Source organism: Hyla sarda, chromosome 8 (assembly GCF_029499605.1).
Source record: "Hyla sarda isolate aHylSar1 chromosome 8, aHylSar1.hap1, whole genome shotgun sequence".
In the NCBI taxonomy this organism is placed as follows: Eukaryota; Metazoa; Chordata; class Amphibia; order Anura; family Hylidae; genus Hyla; species Hyla sarda.
The window spans coordinates 56,710,341-56,725,494 of record NC_079196.1 but is presented as its reverse complement, the minus strand read 5'-3'; the positions used below and the strand labels follow the sequence as shown (position 1 = coordinate 56,725,494).

The window sequence follows — 15,154 nt, the reverse complement described above, 5'->3', positions numbered from 1 at the left end:
GGGGATAAGATGTCAGATCGCCGGGGTCCCGCTGCTGGGGACCCCCGGGATCTCCGCTGCGGGACCGCTATCATTACTGCGCAGAGCACACTCACTCTGTGCGTAATGACGGGCGATACAGGGGCCGGATCATCGTGATGTCACGGCCCGCCCCCTTAATGCAAGTCTATGGGAGGGGAGGGCGAGGGGAGGGCACCCCCCCTCCCATAGACTTGTATTGGGGGGGCGGGCCGTGAAATCACGAGGGGTGGAGCCGTGACGTAATGATGCTCCGGCCCCTGTCATTACGCACAGAGCAAGTGTTCTCTGTGCAGTAATGATAGCAGGGTGCCGCAGCGGAGATCCCGGGGGTCCCCAGCAGCGGGACCCCGGCGGTCTGACATCTTATCCCCCATCCTTTGGATAGGGGATAAGATGCTAGGGGCGGAGTACCCCTTTAAATGTCCCTAGTTGTTGCCAAAATAATTAAAAAAATATATATATATACTCACCTGTTTGTATGCAAACCCCACCATGCTCATTCCGATATTCTGTACTCCATAAGTGTTTGTTCCCCTGGCTGCTGTGAAAAATAAATAAATAAATACTCACCTATCCTGATCCTCTTACACTGTAGCCTTATCTCTGGTTGTTCCCATTTCTTCCTGCTGATGATGTCAACCGTGCAGGAACTGCCTTCTCAGCTTATCACTGATAGAGATGGGTTTGCACTGTGGTCAGTGATTGGCATGGTATCAGAAGCAGGAATAAGTGGAGGGATCGGAGGAGATGAGTATGGGTTGCTTTTTATTTTGGCAGCACCGAGGGGATCATACACGTATCTCAATAATACATACAATACATTTGAATGATTGTGGGTGACCTGGCTGGTGGGATACCCATGATTAAGAATGGAGCCATGGTCACACATATGTGCACTGCTGTGTCCATTCTGTGTCTATTTGGGCTGCTGGAGATACCACTTATAAACAACAAATGGAGCAGTAGTGCACACGTGCCAACTCCACTCTATTCTGACAAGAGACTTGGGACCCTGTTCTCGAAATCACAGGGGTCTGACCATTACCACTTATCTACTATCTTTTGGATAATTGTTACAGAGTACCTGTCATGATCTTGCTAAATTTTATAATCCTCCCAGTTCACTGCCCCCATCATGATTACCCCCCATCATGATATTTTTTAGTTTTCTATCTTGATATTGCTCTGTATTTTCCGCTCAGTCAGATTCATAGACTGCGAAGGGGCGTTACCCCACAGGTGTGACATCATCTGAAGCCATAGAGGGTAGAACTTGCTCCCTTACTCTGTTACACACAGCCCAGGGCAGTTCAATGTGAGATGATCTATGATAAGGCTGCACCCCCCCCCCCCTCTCAGCACTCCAGACTGCATTTCCAGATTTTGGACTTCTGCCAGGTCAGCAGGAGTCCAAAGTCTGTGTAAGAGATGGGAGGAAATGTGCTCTGGACAAGTTGGGAGACACCTAGTGGCAGCTATTTTAAACACAAATAAAACATGGAAAACTTTTTTTTTTTAAACAAAGTACATTAGAAAGATTTTTTTTATTTACCATAATAAGTGCAATAGCAAAAATTTGTTTTAATAACAGTGCCCATTTAATGAAGAAATCAGACAGCACCAATTTACGTTCCAAATTGCTGACATGGTTATGGTAAGAGGACATAGTACCTGTTACGCCTAGCGCTCCGGGTCCCCGCTCCTCCCCGGAGCGCTCACGGCGTCTTTCTCCCTGCAGCGCCCCGGTCAGTCCCGCTGACCGGGAGCGCTGCACTGTCATGGCCGTTGGGGATGCGATTCGCACAGCGGGACGCGCCCGCTCGCGAATCGCATCCCAGGTCACTTACCCGTCCCGGTCCCCTGCTGTCATGTGCTGGCGCGCGCGGCTCCGCTCTCTAGGGCGCGCGCGCGCCAGCTCTCTGAGACTTAAAGGGCCAGTGCACCAATGATTGGTGCCTGGCCCAATTAGCTTAATTGGCTTCCACCTGCTCCCTGCCTTTATCTGACCTCCTCCCATGCACTCCCTTGCCGGATCTTGTTGCCTTGTGCCAGTGAAAGCGTTTAGTGTGTCCAAAGCCTGTGTACCTGAACTTCTGCTACCCATCCTGACTACGAACCTTGCCGCCTGCCCCCGACCTTCTGCTACGTCTGACCTTGCCTCTGCCTAGTCCTTCTGTCCCACGCCTTCTCAGCAGTCAGCGAGGTAGAGCCGTTGCTAGTGGATACGACCTGGTTGCTACTGCCGCAGCAAGACCATCCCGCTTTGCGGCGGGCTCTGGTGAAAACCAGTAGCCTCTTAGAACCGGTCCACTAGCACGGTCCACGCCCATCCCTCGCTGACACAGAGGATCCACTACCTGGAAGCCGAATCGTGACAGTAGATCCGGCCATGGATCCCGCTGAGGTGCCGCTGCCAAGTCTCGCTGATCTTCCCACGGTGGTCGCTCAGCAATCGCAGCAGATTGCCCAACAAGGACAGCAGCTGTCGCAGTTGACCGCCATGTTACAGCAACTTCTGCCTCTGCTACAGCAGCAACCATCTCCTCCGCCAGCTCCTGCACCTCCTCCGCAGCGAGTGGCCGCTCCTAACCTCCGCTTGTCCCTGCCGGACAAATTTGATGGGGACTCTAAACTCTGCCGTGGATTTTTGTCTCAGTGTTCCCTGCATATGGAGATGTTGTCGGACTTGTTTCCTTCAGAACGGTCTAAGGTGGCGTTCGTAGTAAGCCTTCTTTCAGGAAAGGCCTTGTCTTGGGCCACACCGCTCTGGGACCGCAATGATCCTGCCACAGCCACAGTCCAGGCCTTCTTCGCTGAACTCCGGAGTGTCTTCGAGGAGCCAGCCCGAGCTTCTTCTGCCGAGACTGCCCTGTTGAACCTGGTCCAGGGTAATTCTTCCGTTGGCGAGTACGCCATACAATTCCGTACTTTTGCTTCTGAACTATCCTGGAATAATGAGGCTCTCTGCGCGACCTTTAAAAAAGGCCTATCCAGTCGCATCAAGGATGTGCTGGCCGCACGAGAGATTCCTGCCAACCTCCAAGAACTCATCCATTTGGCTACCCGCATTGACATGCGTTTTTCTGAGCGACACCAAGAGCTCCGCCAAGAAAAAGACTTAGATCTCTGGGCACCTCTCCCACAGCATCCTTTGCAGTCTTCGCCTGGGCCTCCCGCCGAGGAGGCCATGCAAGTGGATCGGTCTCGCCTGACCCAGGAAGAGAGGAATCGCCGTAGAGAAGAAAATCTCTGTCTTTACTGTGCCAGTACCGAGCATTTCTTGGTGGATTGCCCTATCCGTCCTCCACGCCTGGGAAACGCACGCACGCACCCAGCTCACGTGGGTGTGGCGTCTCTTGGTTCCAAGTCTGCTCCTCCACGTCTCACGGTACCCGTGCGGATTTCTTCTTCAGCCAACTCCTCCCTCTCAGCCGTGGCCTGCTTGGACTCCGGTGCCTCTGGAAATTTTATTTTGGAGTCGTTTGTTAATAAATTCAGCATCCCGGTGACCCGTCTCGTCAAGCCGCTCTACATTTCCGCGGTCAACGGAGCCAGATTGGACTGCACCGTGCGTTACCGCACAGAGCCCCTCCTCATGTCTATTGGACCCCACCTTGAGAGGATTGAGTTCTTCATTCTCCCCAACTGTACCTCTGAGGTCCTCCTCGGTCTGCCTTGGCTCCGGCTTCATTCCCCCACCATTGATTGGACCACCGGGGAGATCAGGAACTGGGACTCTGCCTGCCACAGGAATTGCCTCTCCCCCCCTCCCAGTCCCGTCAGGCAAGCCTCTGTGCCTCCCCATGGCCCCCGTCCTGGTGTCACACTGCCCCGTGCCAGGCCTCGCCCTCTGCCCTCCCTCCCCATTCCCACTCCTGCTGTACTGCCTGCCGTTGAGGAAACCCTCCATTCCTTCCCGGTGTCCTCATCCCAGGGGAGGCAGTTACCGGACAAAGAGAAGGGGAGACCTAAGGGGGGGGTACTGTTACGCCTAGCGCTCCGGGTCCCCGCTCCTCCCCGGAGCGCTCACGGCGTCTTTCTCCCTGCAGCGCCCCGGTCAGTCCCGCTGACCGGGAGCGCTGCACTGTCATGGCCGTTGGGGATGCGATTCGCACAGCGGGACGCGCCCGCTCGCGAATCGCATCCCAGGTCACTTACCCGTCCCGGTCCCCTGCTGTCATGTGCTGGCGCGCGCGGCTCCGCTCTCTAGGGCGCGCGCGCGCCAGCTCTCTGAGACTTAAAGGGCCAGTGCACCAATGATTGGTGCCTGGCCCAATTAGCTTAATTGGCTTCCACCTGCTCCCTGCCTTTATCTGACCTCCTCCCATGCACTCCCTTGCCGGATCTTGTTGCCTTGTGCCAGTGAAAGCGTTTAGTGTGTCCAAAGCCTGTGTACCTGAACTTCTGCTACCCATCCTGACTACGAACCTTGCCGCCTGCCCCCGACCTTCTGCTACGTCTGACCTTGCCTCTGCCTAGTCCTTCTGTCCCACGCCTTCTCAGCAGTCAGCGAGGTAGAGCCGTTGCTAGTGGATACGACCTGGTTGCTACTGCCGCAGCAAGACCATCCCGCTTTGCGGCGGGCTCTGGTGAAAACCAGTAGCCTCTTAGAACCGGTCCACTAGCACGGTCCACGCCCATCCCTCGCTGACACAGAGGATCCACTACCTGGAAGCCGAATCGTGACAGTACCTTTCAAAGACGTGTTCTCAAGCTCCAGTGCTGAGGGCTGCAACACCTCCTTGTTTCCCCTCCCATCCCTGCTTGATTGATACCCCAGGAAGCCAAGCTCTGTATTTAAATCTTGTTCCTTCACTGTTCATACAAATTGTACACAGGTGAGAGTCTTGGAAACAGGATTCAGCTTTTAGATGTCAAGCAGAGACAGACATGGGAGGAAAATGAGGAGGAGTTCCAGCCCTGTGCATTTCAGGGGCTTGCAAACGCCTCTTTGACACTTGGCAGCAGGGAAGAAAAGCATTTATCTACATGATGAAAGCACAGACCGGCATATGAAAGGTACCATGTTTCTCCTTATCTAATAGTTATCTAACAGTGTCAGCAGTTTGGAACACAAATTGCAGCACACAGATTCCCTCTAATTCTTGTAATGTAGTTTTATACTGTATCCACAAAGTTATGTTATCTATGTAAAGTTAACTTACGTGTAATTATGGACAATTGTAAAACAAGTAAAGCAGAAAAGGGAAGTACAATGCTCTGCTGCTTCCTCTCATTCTCCTTCAATACAAAACCCAACGTAGATCTTCATATTAAAAGTTATGTACATTATTTATGGTAATAATTTGCTGAGATTGTGGAAAAACATTATGCTGCTCTAGTAAAAACCAAAATAGAAATTCATTCCATCTCGACTATCAGTAACAGCTGCCATCTAAAATCAATCTTTTTTTCTTTTTTAAAAAGAAGCATTTATTAAATTTTTTTTTGTAATAAAGCAATAAACAGTACTCACAGTGGAGCAAAATACAACAATACAATAGACTCCGGGGGACCCAGAGACCTGTTCCAGCAAACATCAAATAGGAATTTGCTCAGGAAAACAGAAGGGTATAGCTGAGACACAGCTGGAGACAGCCCAACACATACTAACACACTCCATACACATACACACGTCCCGGAAATACCTAAAGAAGGCATTTCCAGGGATGCTTAAGGACCCAGCCATTTTACACCTTAGGACCTGGCCATTTTTTGCACATCTGACCACTGTCACTTTAAACATTAATAACTCTGGAATGCTTTTGGTTATCATTCTGATTCCGAGATTGTTTTTTCGTGACATATTCTACTTTAACTTAGTGGTAAAATTTATTGGTAACTTGCATCCTTTCTTGGTGAAAAATCCCAAAATTTGATGAAAAATTTTGTATTTTTCTAACTTTGAAGCTCTCTGCTTGTAAGGAAAATGGATATTCCAAATATTTTTTATTTTATTCACATATACAATATGTCCACTTTATGTTTGCATCATAAAATTGACAAGTTTTTACTTTTGGAAGACACCAGAGGGCTTCAAAGTTCAGCAGCAATTTTCCAATTTTTCACAAAATTTCCAAAATCACAATTTTTCAGGGACCAGTTCAGGTTTGAAGTGGATCTTAGAAATACCCAACAAATGACCCCATTATAAAAACTGCACCCCCAAAAGTATTCAAAATGACATTCAGTCAGCATTTTAACCCTTTAGGTGTTTCACAGGAATAGCAGCAAAGTGAAGGAGAAAATTCACAATCTTCATTTTTTACACTCGCATGTTCTTGTAGACCCAATTTTTGAATTTTTACAAGGGGTAAAAGGAGAAAATGTATACTTATATTTGTAGCCCAATTGCTCTCGAGTAAGCACCTCACACCTCATATGTCTATGTAAAGGGTTCGGCGGGCGCAGTAGAGGGCTCAGAAGGGAAGGAGCGACGAGGGGATTTTGGAGCGTACGTTTTTCTGAAATGGTTTTTGGGCGGCATGTTGCATTTAGGAAGCCCCTAGGGTGCCAGAACAGGAAAAAAAAACACATGGCATACTATTTTGGAAACTAGACCCCTTGAGGAACATAACAAGGAATAAAGTGAGCCTTAATACCCCACAGGTGTTTCACGACTTTTGCATATGTAAAAAAATGTAAAAAAAATTTCAATGGGTTAATAGCAGAAAATACCCCACAAAATTTGTAACCCCATCTCTTCTGAGTATGGAGGTACCCCATAAGTTGACCTGAAGTGCACTACGGGCGAACTACAATGCTCAGAAGAGAAGGAGCCCCCCCCCCTGCGAAGAATCGCAGGGGATCGGAGGAGGTGGCAGGCTTGCCACCTCGCTCCTAAACTTTAGCATGGTCCTGGCTGTCTGTGACAGCCGGGATCATGCAAAATTACCGGGCGGTCGGGTCCCAGAGACCCGATCAGCCCGGTATCGCCACAGATCGCAAGGGCGATTTCCCTTGTGATTTGTGGCGATCGCCGACATGGGGGGCCTACATGGCCCCCCTCGGCGTTTGCCCTGGATCCCTGCTGAATGATTTCAGCAGGGATCCGCTTCCGATCTCCGCCGGGTGAGTGGCGGAGACCAGGAAAAGACCATGACGTATGTATACGTCATGGGTCCTTAAGACCCAGGGTGTGATGACATATGCATACGTCATGGGTCCTTAAGGGGTTAAAGGGGTACTCCAGTGAAAACCTTTTTTTCTTTTAAATCAACTGGTGGCAGAAAGTTACACATATTTGTAAAATACTTCTATTAAAAAATCTTAATCCTTCCTGTACTTATTAGCTGCTGAATACTACAGAGGAATTTTTTTTCTTTTGGAATGCTCTCTGATGACATCACGAGCACAGTTCTCTCTGCTGACGTTGTTATAATAATAATAACACTTTATTTATTGTTGTCCTTAGTGGGATTTGAACCCAAGTCCCCAGCACTGCAAGGCAGCAGTGCTAACCGCTGAGCCACCATGCTGCCCTTAGCATGCATCTGCTATGCATCTGCTATGCATCTGCTATGCATGGTTGCTAAAATGGACAGAGATGTCAGCAGAGAGCACTGTGCTCGTGATGTCATCAGTGTTCCAAAAAGAAAGGAATTTCCTCTGTAGCATTCAGCAGCTAATAAGTTCTGGAAGGATTAAGATTTTTTTAATAGAAGTAATTTACAAATATGTTTAACTTTCTGCCACCAGTTGATTTAAAAGAAAAAAGGTTTTCACCGGAGTACCCCTTTAATGTCGGAAAAGGACAGGAAAACCTGATCTTCCAAGCAAATGGATCACAAACCTGACGCCGTGAGAATCCCAGAATCTGGCATCCTGTAACCCATGCAGGTGAGATAAATGTACATTCCCCCAAAAGGGTGCTCTAGGAGATACCAAGGGCTGTGGAAAGCTACTCGACACCACTGACCACACTTTAGCAACAGATTGAAGGGGAAGAGGAAAGGAAGATCGTAGGAACCCATCAGTGCTCCAGCCAAGGCAGTCGCTGAGTTATACAGATCCAGATCGATCCATCACGCTGCATATACCAACTGGGAGGCAAGAAAGTAGTTATACACATTAGGGGCAGCCAAGCCGCCCCGCTGCTTGGGAGCTTGGAGGAATGCCCGACCGGGTTTGGGAGACTTTCCCTGCCAGTAGAAGGATCCCAGAGCACCATACAACGTGGTAAAATACTTCCCAGGTGGAATCATTGGAGCGAAGTGAAACAGGTATAGGAATTTAGGAAGGTATATCATTTTGAAAATATTAATCCTGCCAGCAAGGGAGAGGTGGAGTGAGGACCAGGCCGTCAGCCTCTCCACATTAGGGCGCAGAAGGGGATCCAAGTTTAGATGCAAATAATCCAACAGGGAGTTAGTTACCTCCACCCCTAAGTATCTAAAGCGAGAAACTACCTGCACCTCAGCTGGGAGAGAGGTTGGGAGGGGGGACCCCAGAGGAGAGTGTCATTAGAGACGACATAGTCCAATTGACTCGCACGCCCGAAATCAAACCAAACCGGTCAAGCAGATCAATAAGGGACAAGAGCAAACCCTCGGCATCCACTATAAACACAAGGGTGTGATCCGCATAAAAGGAAACTTTCTCTACAATGGAGCCCTGGGGAATACCACAGATAGCAGGATCCCTAAGTATGGCCGCCGCTAAAGGCTCCATCGCCAGCTCAAAAAGGAAGGGACATAGCGGGCACCCCTGACTCGTCCCACGGCCCAAGGGGACGGGAGCAGACACATCTAAGTTAGTACGAATACGGCCCCTAAAACCATTATATAGCAAGCTGACCCATGTACAGAATCGGGGGCCAAACCCAAACGTACCTAGAACCTCCCACAAATATGGCCATAACACAGAGTCAAAGGCTTTGTAAATATCCAGACTGATGCTTCACATTAACATCTGTGGCCCTACCTGGCATAAACCCATTTTGGTCAGGATGAATGATAGTGCCAATGAACCCATACAGGCGAGTAGCCAACTCTTTAGCCAAGATCTTAATATCAACATTCAACAGGGAAATAGGTCTATAAGAATAAGGTAGCAACGGGTCCTTCCCAGGCTTAGGAAGCACTACAATCAACGCTTCCCACATAGAGTCTGGAAGAGCCTCGGCCTCAGCTAGTGAGTGAAATAAGTGAAGGAGTATAGGAGCCAAACGCTCCTCATTCATCCTAAACCACTCCCCCACAGCCCTTGTTAACTGTAGTCATCATCCCAGGTTGTAGTTATCATCCCATCCAAACCAGGGGTCTTCCCCTGGGGAAGGTATCGTATGGCCTGTTCCACATCTTCAGTTGTAAAGGGGGCATCTAACATCACCGCTTGTGCATGACTAATTGTGGGAAGGGATAACTCACGTAGGAAGAACAATAGTTCCCCTTGATAGGGCAAAGAAGGGGCAGCATATAAAGAGTAAAAGTCCCTAAAAACAGAGTTGATCTGCTGAGGATCTACCACCACAGCACTGTGTCCCTGAATTCAAAGAGGGAAGCCTCCCTATCCGCTAACCTCAATTGAACGCTATCCTTCTGAACAACTAACAGGGATCTCTAAGCTTTGGCCATGCCCTCTCATTCACAGGGGAGGGAGGGGTTCCTAACATACTCTGCCTCCAGAACACCTACCTCCTGCACCAGCCTACCCTCCAACTCTGACCTAATTTTCCGCTGGCCAACAAGAACAGGATCAGAGGGAAAATACAGTAGTTTGTTAGTTATTAGCTCCAGCACAGAGACCTGGAAAGGAGGAGGTACATAGACAGAGACCAGAACAAAGAAGAAAGACCCCAGAGAACACTGCAAAATCACAAATCTCCCAAAGTGATCACAGGCTGCCTGTAAAACCGTCAAAGATAGGGACTTAGGGGGAGATTTATCATTTGGTGTCTATTGTAGACACAGATCTACCCCTTTACACTGCTTGTCTAATTTACACTCTTGCTCAGAATTTATTAAGGTTGTGCACTCCTTTGATAAATCTTGTGCAAATATAGAAACGCCCCTCCCTCGCTCTACCGTGCACTCCTTTTCTACCTCACAGGAAAAGTGGACGTAGGGATTTTGTTCTATTGCTTTGAGGCCAGGATTCCACTGAGGTTTTTTGTCCCAACTTTTTCCTGCGTTTTGTCAGTTTTTCTTGCGTTTTTGCTGGTGTGTGGACACAAAAAATGTACTAAACTTTTTGTTGTTTTTTTTCTTCACAAATTTAGATACGTGAATGTGAAGGACTACGTCGGATTTGGTGGATTGCGACAATGAACAGCGTTTTTTTATGTCAATAAAAGGGTTAACGAGGGCTGTGGGGGAGTGTTTTTTTTTATAAAAATTTTTTTTCAATGTGTCCTGTTTTTTATAATTGAATTTTCAGGCTTAGTAGTGGAAGGCGTCCTGTAGACGGAATCCATTACCAAGCCGGGGCTTAGCGTCAAAATCAGTTAACGCTAACCCCCAATTATTATCCCGGTACCCACCACCACAGGGATTCGGGGAATAGCCGGTACCAGGTAACGTCAGGCTGTTGCTGCTTGGTTGGTATCTGGCTGACACTGAAAAAATGAGGGAACCACACACTTTTTTAATTCATTTATTTATTTATTTAAAAACCCAACAAACGTATAGGGTTCCCCCTATTTTCAGTATCAGCCAGATACCAACCAAGCAACAGCCTGACGTTACCAGGGTGGGCAAGGACCATTGTTACTGGCCCTCCCCAGCCTAAATAATGCCAGTCTGTTACCGCCTAGGTCCAGGAGCGCCATTATTGACACTCCGGGCCTGTTGGTACCGGCTCTTCCCGGCACCCCTATGGCGGTTGGTACCGGGGTAATAATTGGAGGTTAGGGCTAAGTGATTTTAGGGCTAACGCTAAGCCCCGGCTTAGTAATGGATTCCGTCTATAAGACAGCTTCCACTACTAACCCTGAAAATTCTATTATAAAAACGACACATTGAAAAAAAAAATTATTTAAAAAAAAAAAACTCCCCCACAGCCCTTGTTAACTGTAGTCATTAGAGATGAGCGAACTTACAGTAAATTCGATTTGTCACGAACTTCTCGGCTCGGCAGTTGATGACTTATCCTGCATAAATTAGTTCAGCTTTCAGGTGGTCCGGTGGGCTGCAAAAGGTGGATACAGTCCTAGGAAAGAGTCTCCTAGGACTGTATCCACCTTTTCCAGCCCACTGAGCACCTGAAAGCTGAACTCATTTATGCAGGATAAGTCATCAACTGCCGAGCCGAGTAGTTCGTGATGAATCAAATTTACTGTAAGTTCGCTCATCTCTAGTAGTCATCATCCCAGGCTGTAGTTATCATCCCATCCAAACCAGGGGTCTTCCCATGGCGAAGGTATCATATGGCCTGTTCCACATCTTCAATTGTAAAGGGGGCATCTAACATCACCGCTTGTGCATGACTAAGTGTGGGAAGGGATAAGTCACGTAGGAAGAAAAATAGTCCCCCTTGATAGGGCAAAGAAGGGGCAGCATATAAAGAGTAAAAGTCCCTAAAAACAGAGTTGATCTTCTAAAGATCTACCACCACAGCACTGTCAATACCCTTAATACAGGGGACAGAGGCAGCAGGACGACTAGCCCTCAGTTTACCATTTTTGTCCCTGAATTCAAAGAGGGAAGCCTCCCTATCTGCTAACTTCAATTGAACCCCATCCTTCTGAACAACTAACAGGGATCTTTAAGCTTTGGCCATGCCCTCTCATTCACAGGGGAGGGAGGGGTTCCTAACATACTCTGCCTCCAGAACACCTACCTCCTGCACCAGCCTACCCTCCAACTCTGACCTAATTTTCCGCTGGCCAACAAGAACAGGATCAGAGGGAAAAGACAGTAGTTTGTTAGTTATTAGGTCCAGCACAGAGACCTGGAAAGGAGGAGGTACATAGACAGAGACCAGAACAAAGAAGAAAGACCCCAGAGAACTGGTAACATCAGGCTGTTGCTGCTTGGTTGGTATCTGGCTGACACTGAAAAAATTAGGGAACCACACACATTTTTTTAACCCCTTAAGGACCCAGCCATTTTACACCTTACCACTGTCACTTTAAACATTAATAACTCTGGAATGCTTTTAGTTATCATTCTGATTCCGAGATTGTTTTTTCTTGACATATTCTACTTTAACATAGTGGTAAAATTTTGTGGTAACTTGCATCCTTTCTTGGTGATAAATCCCAAAATTTGATGAAAAATTTGAAAATTTTGCATTTTTCTAACTTTGAAGCTCTCTGCTTGTAAGGAAAATGGATATTCCAAATAATTTTTTTTTATTCACATATACAATATGTCTACTTTATGTTTGCATCATAAAATTGACATGTTTTTACTTTTGGAAGACATCAGAGGGCTTCAAAGTTCAGCAGCAATTTTCAAATTTTTCGCAAAATTTCCAAAATCACAATTTTTCAGGGACCAGTTCAGGTTTGCAGTGGATTTGAAGGGTCTTCATCTTAGAAATACCCCACAAATGACCACATTATAAAAACTGCACCCCCCAAAGTATTCAAAATGACATTCAGTCAGCATTTTAACCCTTTAGGTGTTTCACAGGAATAGCAGCAAAGTGAAGGAGAAAATTCACAATCTTCATTTTTTACACTCGCATGTTCTTGTAGACCAAATTTTTGAATTTTTACAAGGGGTAAAAGGAGAAAATGGATTGTTATTTTTGTAGCCCAATTTCTCTCGAGTAAGCGCATACCTCATATGTCTATGTAAAGTGTTCGGCGGGCGCAGTAGAGGGCTCAGAAGCGAAGGAGCGACAAGGGGATTTTGGAGAGTACGTTTTTCTGAAATGATTTTTGGGGGGCATGTTGCATTTAGGAAGCCCCTATGGTGCCAGAACAGCAAAACCCCCCCACATGACATACCATTTTGGAAACTAGACCCCATGAGGAACGTAACAAGGAATAAAGTGAGCCTTAATACCCCACAGGTGTTTCACGACTTTTGCATATGTAAAAAAATATATAATTTTTTTCACTAAAATGTGTGTTTCCCCTCAAATTTCACATTTTTGCAAGGGATAATAGCAGAAAATACCCCCCAAAATTTGTAACCCCATCTCTTCTGAGTATGGAGGTACCCCATAAGTTGATCTAAAGTGCACTACGGGCGAACTACAATGCTCAGAAGAGAAGGAGTCATATTTGGCTTTTTGAGAGCAAATTTTGCTCGGGGGCATGTCGCATTTAGGAAGCCCCTATGGTGCCAGGACAGCAAAATAACCCCCACATGGCATACCATTTTGGAAACTAGACCCCTTGAGGAACGTAACAAGGTGTACAGTGAGCATTTACAACCCACTGGTGTCTGTCCGATCTTTGAAACAGTGGGCTGTACAAAATGTTTTATTTGCACAGCCCACTGTTCCAAAGCTCTGTCAGACACCAGTGGGGTGTAAATTCTCACTGCACCCCTCATTACATTCAGTGAGGGGTGTAGTTTCCGAAATGGGGTCACATGTGTTTTTTTTTTTTTGCGTTTGTCAAAACCGCTGTAACAATCAGCCACCCCTGTGCAAATCACCTCAAATGTACATGGTGCACTCTCCCTTCTGGGCCTTGTTGTGCACCCCCAGAGGACTTTACGCCCACATTTGGGGTATCTCCGTAGTCGGGAGAAATTGCATTACAAATTTTGGGGGGCTTTTTTCCCTTTTACCTCTTGTCAAAATGAAAAGTAAAGGGCAACACCAGCAGCATGTTAGTGTAAAAAATTTATTTTTTTACACTAACATGCTGGTGTAGACCCCATCTTCACCTTTTCATAAGGGGTGAAAGCAGAAAAAGACCCCCAAAATTTGTTAGGCAATTTCTCCCGAGTACGGCGATACCCCATATGCGGCCCTAAACTGTTGCCTTGAAATACGACAGGGCTCCGAAGTGAGAGCGCCATGCGCATTTGAGGCCTGAATTAGGGATTTGCATAGGAGTGGACATAGGGGTATTCTACGCCAGTGATTCCCAAACAGGGTGCCTCCAGCTGTTGCAAAACTCCCAGCATGCTTGGACAGTCAACGGCTGTCCGGCAATACTGGGAGTTGTTGTTTTGCAACAGCTGGAGGCTCCATTTTGAAGACAGTGGCGTACCAGACGTTTTTCATTTTTATTGGGGAGGGGGGCTGTGTAGGGGTATGTGTATATGTAGTGTTTTTTACTTTTTATTTTATTTTGTGGTAGTGTAGTGTAGTGTTTTTAGGGTACAGTCACATGGGCGGGGGGTTTCAGCGAGTTTCCCGCTGCGAGTTTGAGCTGCCGCGCAAAATTTGCTGCATCGCAAACTTCCAGCCTGATACTCACTGTAAGCCCCTGCCCATGTGAATGTACCCTGTACATTCACAGGGGGGGGGGACCTCCAGCTGTTGCAAAACTACAACTCCCAGCATGCACAGTCTATCAGTGCATGCTGGTAGTTATAGTTTTGCAACAGCTGGAGGCACACGGGTTGGGAAACACTGAGTTAGGAAACAGACAATGTTTCCCAACCAGTGTGCCTCCTGTTGTTGCAAAACCACAACTCCCAAATATTCTCAGGCATGCTGGAAGTAGTAGTTCGGCAACATCTTTAGAGCCAGATTTTGCCGAACTACCACTCCCAGCATGCTTGGAGTTGTAGTTTTGCAACATCTGGAGGACTACAGTTTGCAGACCACTAATACAGTGGTTCCCAATCTGTGCCCTTCCAGATGTTGCAAAACTACAACTCCCAGTATGCCAAAACTGTCCAGGCATGCTGGGAGTTGTATTTCTGCAACATCTGAAGGGCCAGATGTTACAGAACTACAACTCCCAGCATGCCTGGACAGTAAGGGCATGCTGAGGATGTGTAGTTTTGCAACATCTGGAAGGGCACAGTGGTCTCCAAACTGTGGACCTCCAGATGTTGCAAAACTGCAACTCCCAGCATGCCCAGATGCCAAGGGCTGTCTGGGCATGCTGGGAGTTGTAGTATACAGGGTCCCATTTCAGCAATGCATGTCGCTTTACGGCGAAGTGCATTGCTGTAAAGGGCCCGACCGCGGCTGAAGATCTACTCACCTGTCGCCGCCGCCATCTTCATCGCCGGGATTCGGGTCTTCAGGGACGAGGTAAGTACCGGGGCCGGTC

At 47.5% G+C, this 15,154-nt stretch overlaps 1 protein-coding gene across 1 annotated transcript in view; it reads left to right on the top strand.

The window, feature by feature from the left end:
* The window catches only part of OLA1 (Obg like ATPase 1), a 292,645-nt gene that overhangs the window by 49,628 nt on the left and 227,863 nt on the right, over positions 1-15,154 (top strand). The window lies entirely within an intron of this gene.